This window comes from Myotis lucifugus, unplaced genomic scaffold, assembly GCF_000147115.1.
Source record: "Myotis lucifugus unplaced genomic scaffold, Myoluc2.0 scaffold_2, whole genome shotgun sequence".
Classification (NCBI taxonomy): domain Eukaryota; kingdom Metazoa; phylum Chordata; class Mammalia; order Chiroptera; family Vespertilionidae; genus Myotis; species Myotis lucifugus.
Window position 1 is genome coordinate 13,541,786 of NW_005871050.1, and position 6,130 is coordinate 13,547,915.

The 6,130-nt window shown below is 41.1% G+C and overlaps 1 pseudogene; it reads left to right on the plus strand.

The window, feature by feature from the left end:
* The first annotated feature begins 3,637 nt into the window (after positions 1–3,637).
* Positions 3,638–3,945, plus strand: LOC102435681 (annotated as a pseudogene).
* The last annotated feature ends 2,185 nt before the right edge of the window (positions 3,946–6,130 follow it).

A 6,130-nucleotide genomic window follows, 5' to 3' on the forward strand; every position in this document is an offset into this window, starting at 1 on the left:
GCAGGTGAGTGATTAGGAACCAGTGGTCCAGGATTGTGAGAGGGATGTGCTGACTGCCGGTTTAGGCCCAATACCCGGGATCAGGCCTAAACCGGCTGTCGGACATCCCCCAAGGGATCCCAGATTAGAGAGGGTGCAGGCTGGGCTGAGGGAACCCATCCTCCCCCCCGCCCCCCCGTGCACGAATTTCATGCACCGGACCTCTAGTATCACCTGAAACGCAGTGCCAGGAACCAAGCATAGCAGCTACTGACTGGAAAAGAGGTAACAAACAAGGAAGTAACTCTGCATGATGTTCCATCCCTTTAAGCTGCAGATAGTTCTTTCCTCCCAGTTCCTCTAGTACTTTTAGTTTATGCTACTTAATACTTACAAAACTCGCAAGCATGTGTGGAATGCCCTATATCCTGGCTCAGCACACAATAGGAGAATTTGGAAGGACACAGAAGAGAAGTAGCAAGTACAGTTGAGCTTGAAGAACACAGGTTTGAACTATGCAGGTCCACTCCTACAAGGATTTTGTTTTTCTTCTTTTTTTTTTTTTCTTTTTTTTTAAATATATTTTATTGATTTTTTACAGAGAGGAAGGGAAAGAGATAGAGAGTTAGAAACATCGATGAGAGAGAAACATCGATCAGCTGCCTCTTGCACGCCCCCTACTGGGGATGTGCCCGCAACCCAGGTACATGCCCTTGACCGGAATCGAACCTGGGACCTTTCAGTCCGCAGGCCGACGCTCTATCCACTGAGCCAAACCGGTTTCGGCGGATTTTGTTTTTCAATAAATATACAGCCAGCCCTCCCTATCCCTAGGTTTCCCATCCACAGATTCACAACTGCAGATAGAAAACAGTATTTTCTTTCCTTCTTTCTTTTTGTTTTGTTTTAAATTTTATTTTCTAATTACAGTTTATATTCAATGTTATTTTATATTACTTTCAGATGTATAGCATAGTGGTTAGGGAATCATATACTTTACAAAGTGTTCCCCCCAATATTTCAAATACCCACATGGCCCCATACATAGTTATTACCATATTATTGGTTATATCACCTATGCTGTACTTTACAGCCCTTGACCATTCTGTTAACTACCACTCTGTACTTCTTAATTTCTTCACCTTTTTCACCCAGCCCCCTAACTACCCCCCGCCTAGCAACCATCAATTGGAAAACAGTATTTTTGATTCATGGCTGGAATCCACAGATGCAGAGGGCCAACTTAAATTATACTTTGATTTTTCAAGTGTAGGAGTGTGGCGATAGGCACCCTAACCCCCATGTTATTCAAGGGTCAACTGAACAGTGCCTTCCCTTAAAGGAGCTTTACTATCAAGTTGGGGAGAACAGATACTTATACCCATGAAATAATGAGGTCATAGTGAAGAGCATCCTATCTAATAAAAGAGTAATATGCAAATTAACTGTCACTCTGCGACAAAGATGGCGGCGACCATAGCGGCCGGGGCAGGACGCTGGCAGCGCCACCCCGACAACGTGAGCCCAGCAGGCAAGCATGGCCCACAGGCAGCACCCAGCAGGGTCTACTTGGCCATCACTGTGGTGTAGAGCAGGCAGGCCCCACAGAGAGCAAAGAACCATGGGAAGTAGGCCCAAGCCATCAGTAGGACATCCCCTGAGGGCTCCCGCATTGGAGAGGATGCAGGTAGGGCTGAGGGACCCCGTCCCCCATGCACGAATTTCATGCACCAGGCCTCTAGTTTGATAACCATAAAAAGGCATTGTGCATGCCCTGGCCAAGTATTGCTTAGCAGCTGGAGCATGGGCCCCAAGCACCAAAAGGGTCTCAGGTTCAATTTCCAGTCAAGGGCACATACTTGGGTTGCCAGTTCAATCCCAGGCCCAGGTCAGGGCACATGCAGGGATGCAACCAATTGATGTGTCTCTCTCACATCAATGTTTCTCTCTCTCTCTCTCTCTCTCTCTCTCTATATATATATATATATATATATATATATATATATATATATATATCCTCTCCCTGCCTTCCACTCTCTAAAAATCAATGAAAAAAATATCCTCAGGTGAAAATTAACAACAATAAAAAAAGAAGGCATTGTGCAGAGTCACATAATGAAGACAGTATTTTAGGAATGAGTTTACAGTGATATGCAGAATGATCCGAAAGAGTGAAAGCCTGGAATTAGGACAGCAGCTTGGTAGCTATTACAGAATGCAAGCATGAAATGTTATAGGGTATCCTAAACCAGAATAGAAGGGGATATAGTGGAGTAGAATTGAAATATCTCAGGGAGAAAAATCAGGGTAAGGTAACTTTAAAAATAAGGATAAAGAAGGATAAGAAAAGATTCCAAGAATTTGAGCCTGAAATACCCTGAGAATGCTGGTATCACATGATGGAAATAATGTCATCAGGAAAAGCAGGCTGGAACACTTAGTTTGGAACAAATTGAGATTGAAATGTGGACAAAAAAAATCCAAGTAGAAATGCCAGGAGACAGTTGAAGAAATAGGTCAAAAGCTCAGATGAGGTCAGAGCCAGAAACATCAGTCTCCATATAGAAGTGCTAGTTGAAATCATGAATGTTGATTAGTTACTGTAGCAGACATTGTGGTTTGCCTACCAAAAAGCTATTCCTCATTTCTTCTTGCTTACAGAATCCCAATTTTGTCCTATAGCAGACACTCATGTTCTTCTGCTCCAGAGGGAAAAATCACAGGGAATGGTCTAGGCCAGTGGTTTTCAACCTTGGACGCACAGGGGAGTCACCTGGAGAACTTTACAAATGTTGATGCCCAGGTGCCACAGTCAAAGTTGAGATCCACTGGTCTAAGCCAATCATGGTAGTTTCATTCCCCTTGTCAGTGACTGATATAGGTAATCCTAGCCAATGGGCGGGGGCGTGGAAGATAGGTTTTTCTTACTCAAAATTAAATGCACTACAGGAAACACCTTATTTTAGATGAACATCATCATTTCTACATGTGAGGCATGGACATGTTGCTACCATCTTGCAGTTCTGGAAGGGATATACTAAACATGACAGATGGAAAACACCTGGGTTCTTAATGAGGTCCTTGAGCTATTGAATTGACCAGTTCTGGAACCTCCATATCTTTAGAACTTTTGCTATAAGAAATAATATTTGTCCTTTTTGTTTAAGTCATCTTGAGCTGAGTTTTCTGTTACCTGCTTCTACTATGTATTTCATGAAAAATATTGCACTGTATTGTATTCATTGAGGTCCCAGAAGACAATGATTGTGTCTAATACATTTCTGTATAGAACACAATATAGGTATCCAAACAAATATTTAAACATTAAAAAATGTTTAATGGATAGATGAAAGAGAAGAGTGTCAACCACTCACTGTGTCTTCATGAGATTCCACCATTAGGATGAAAAAGAAAAAAGAGGGAACCAGGAAATAAAAATAAAAAAGGTGTGTTCTAAGGGATAGAAGGAAAACTAGCATAGGCCTAGGTCATAGAAGCCAAATATTTAAAAAATTAGTATATTAGGGTAGTCAGTGTCAGTTGGAATGAGACAAACATGGGAATAAAGAAAAGGCTATTGAGGTGTTCTTAGGGGGTGGAAGGGTGGGAATAACATTCGGCCAGTTGTTCAAGATCACAGACTTTCCATCCTAGAACCATGGCCAAATTTGTCCATAACCTTGTGGAGAAGGCTCCTGCGCTGGCAAATGCTGCTGTGACTTACTCGGAAGACTCGATTAGCCACATTTTGACATTATACCAAGGTTGAGCTGGTATACCAACCCCTGCTGAAATCCCTACAGCTATTCAGAGCTTGAAAAAACTAGGCAATAATGCTCAAATTGGTAACTTCAGTTCACAGTTAAGGAACCTCTGCTGAATGGTTTGGTGGACACTGAGGTATGGATGTGGTTTTATGTCAGTGAAATCATAGGCAAGCGTGGCATCACTGATTATGAAGTTTGAAGACCAATCTTTAATATCTATTTATTTTAAGTTATTTGAATGTTCTTAGACCATGAGTGATCAGAATGGTATTTGAATTAAAAAAATATGTCAAAATTTTAAAATTTTAAAAAGAAAAGACTATTGAGATTTGGTGAGAAAGAAATGCCTAGCAACCTCTGGTATGTATTTTTACAAGCAGACCCAAACCTTCATGAGAAATTTTTCTCAAGAATCTAAGTTACTTGTCCTCTGTAATTAAATATTTGGCATAACTGGTGCTTAAGCTGAAATTACTATTCTTAATCAATGCAGCAGTGTTTAATGGAATCTCAGTAATTCCATCTTCAGGTCTGGCTGGGTAGCTCAGTTGGTTAGAGCACTGTCCTGATATGCCAAGGTTTCAGGTTTGATCCTTGGTCAGGGCTTATATAAGAATCAAATACTTTAAACAATAAAAAAAAAATAAAAGAATCAACCAATGAATGTATAAATAAGTGGAACAACAAATTGATGTTTTTCTTCCTCTGTCTCTCTCTCTCTCTCTCTCTCTCTCTCTCTCTCTCTCTCTCTCTCTCTCTCTGAAAGTCAATCAATAAATTAAAAAATAATAACACCATTTTCAGTTTGGTTTCTGGTGATATCATTGGCTTTGGGGACCCCATACTCAACAGAAACTAGATCAAAGTCAAGACCTATTACCATCATCATGAAATACAGTAAAATATCCTTAGAAGAAGAAAGAAGAGATCAAACTTTCTCCACAGAAAAGTGAAAAATGTGGGGTGTCAATTTCTTCAAACATAGCACAGCACCTATCACAAACATATGAGGTAGCATGAAAAGGTCACCTGCTGGCAGACTTACTTTCTTGCTCACAAGTCAAAGGGGGTTTCCCAGGCTGGTAACACTCTAATTTAAGACATTCTGGAGCCCTAATTTCCATTTCAAATCATAGGTTATCTCTACTTTCATTTAAACAAGTAACTCTTACCCACTGCCATGGAATTCTTCTGTATAACTTTGGTCTCTGAAAATGCTGTGTTTCTGGGAAGGAGTCTTGGGGAAAGTCCCCTTCTTCAGTGCACAAGCCCTTCCTCTTTCTCCATCCAGGAGCTTTTGCCCCACAAGTAGAGAGTATTTGATCTTATAGGTAATAAGTACTCTCAGAATTCTGTGAGATCTGCAATAGCCCATTCTAAATTCTAAACAGGTGGGAAATGTCAAGAACTCCCCAAATTCAATGAAGTTTGACCTGGACATAGTCTTAGAAGAGTAGGATTGTATTGACATGTTAAATACCATAGCCCAGTGTTTCCCATTGTTCCCTGTTGGTAGGCAGAATAATTAATCCCCCCATCCAAAGATGTCCACATCCTAATCCCCAAAACCTATGAACATGTTACATTACATGGCAAAAAGGACATTGCGGTATGACTAAGTTAAACATCTTGAGATGAGAAGATTACCCTGGATTATCCAGATGGGTGTAATGCAATCACAGGAGTTCTTCTAAGAGTGAGGCAGAAGTGGCAGAGTCAGTACATGTGATGACCTAGTAGAGGGGAAGAGGAGAGGGGGTGGGGTTAAAGATGCTATGGTGCTGGCTTTGAAGATGAAGAGGAATGTGGGTGGCCTATAGAATTTGGAAAAAGCAAGGAAACAGATTATCCCTTAGAGCCTCCAGAAGGAACACAACTCTGCTGACACCTTGATTTTAAGACAGCTGAACTACAGAACTCTAAGATAATATATTTGTGCTGGTGTAAGCCACTAAGTATGCTAATTTGTTACAGCAACAATAGGAAACTAATACACTTGCTGTCATGACTTCTTTTTTTAAAATATATTTTATTGATTTTTTACAGAGAGGAAGGGAGAGGGATAGAGAGCCAGAAACATCGATGAGAGAGAAACATCGATCAGCTTCCTCCCACACACTCCCCACTGGGGATGTGCCCGCAACCAAGGTACATGCCCTTGACCGGAATCGAACCTGGGGCCCTTGAGTCAGCAGGCTGACGCTCTATCCACTGAGCCAAACCGGCCAGGGCTGTCATGACTTCTTTTGAAAAATACAACTAAGTCGTGAAATAAATGTGCGATCTCTAGCTTTCTTTTGGAAATTCACAGTGCACACTGGTTCACTAAAGGCTCTTAGAAGTCTGATGGAAAAGAAATCTATAAGTTTACCTCATTACTGACC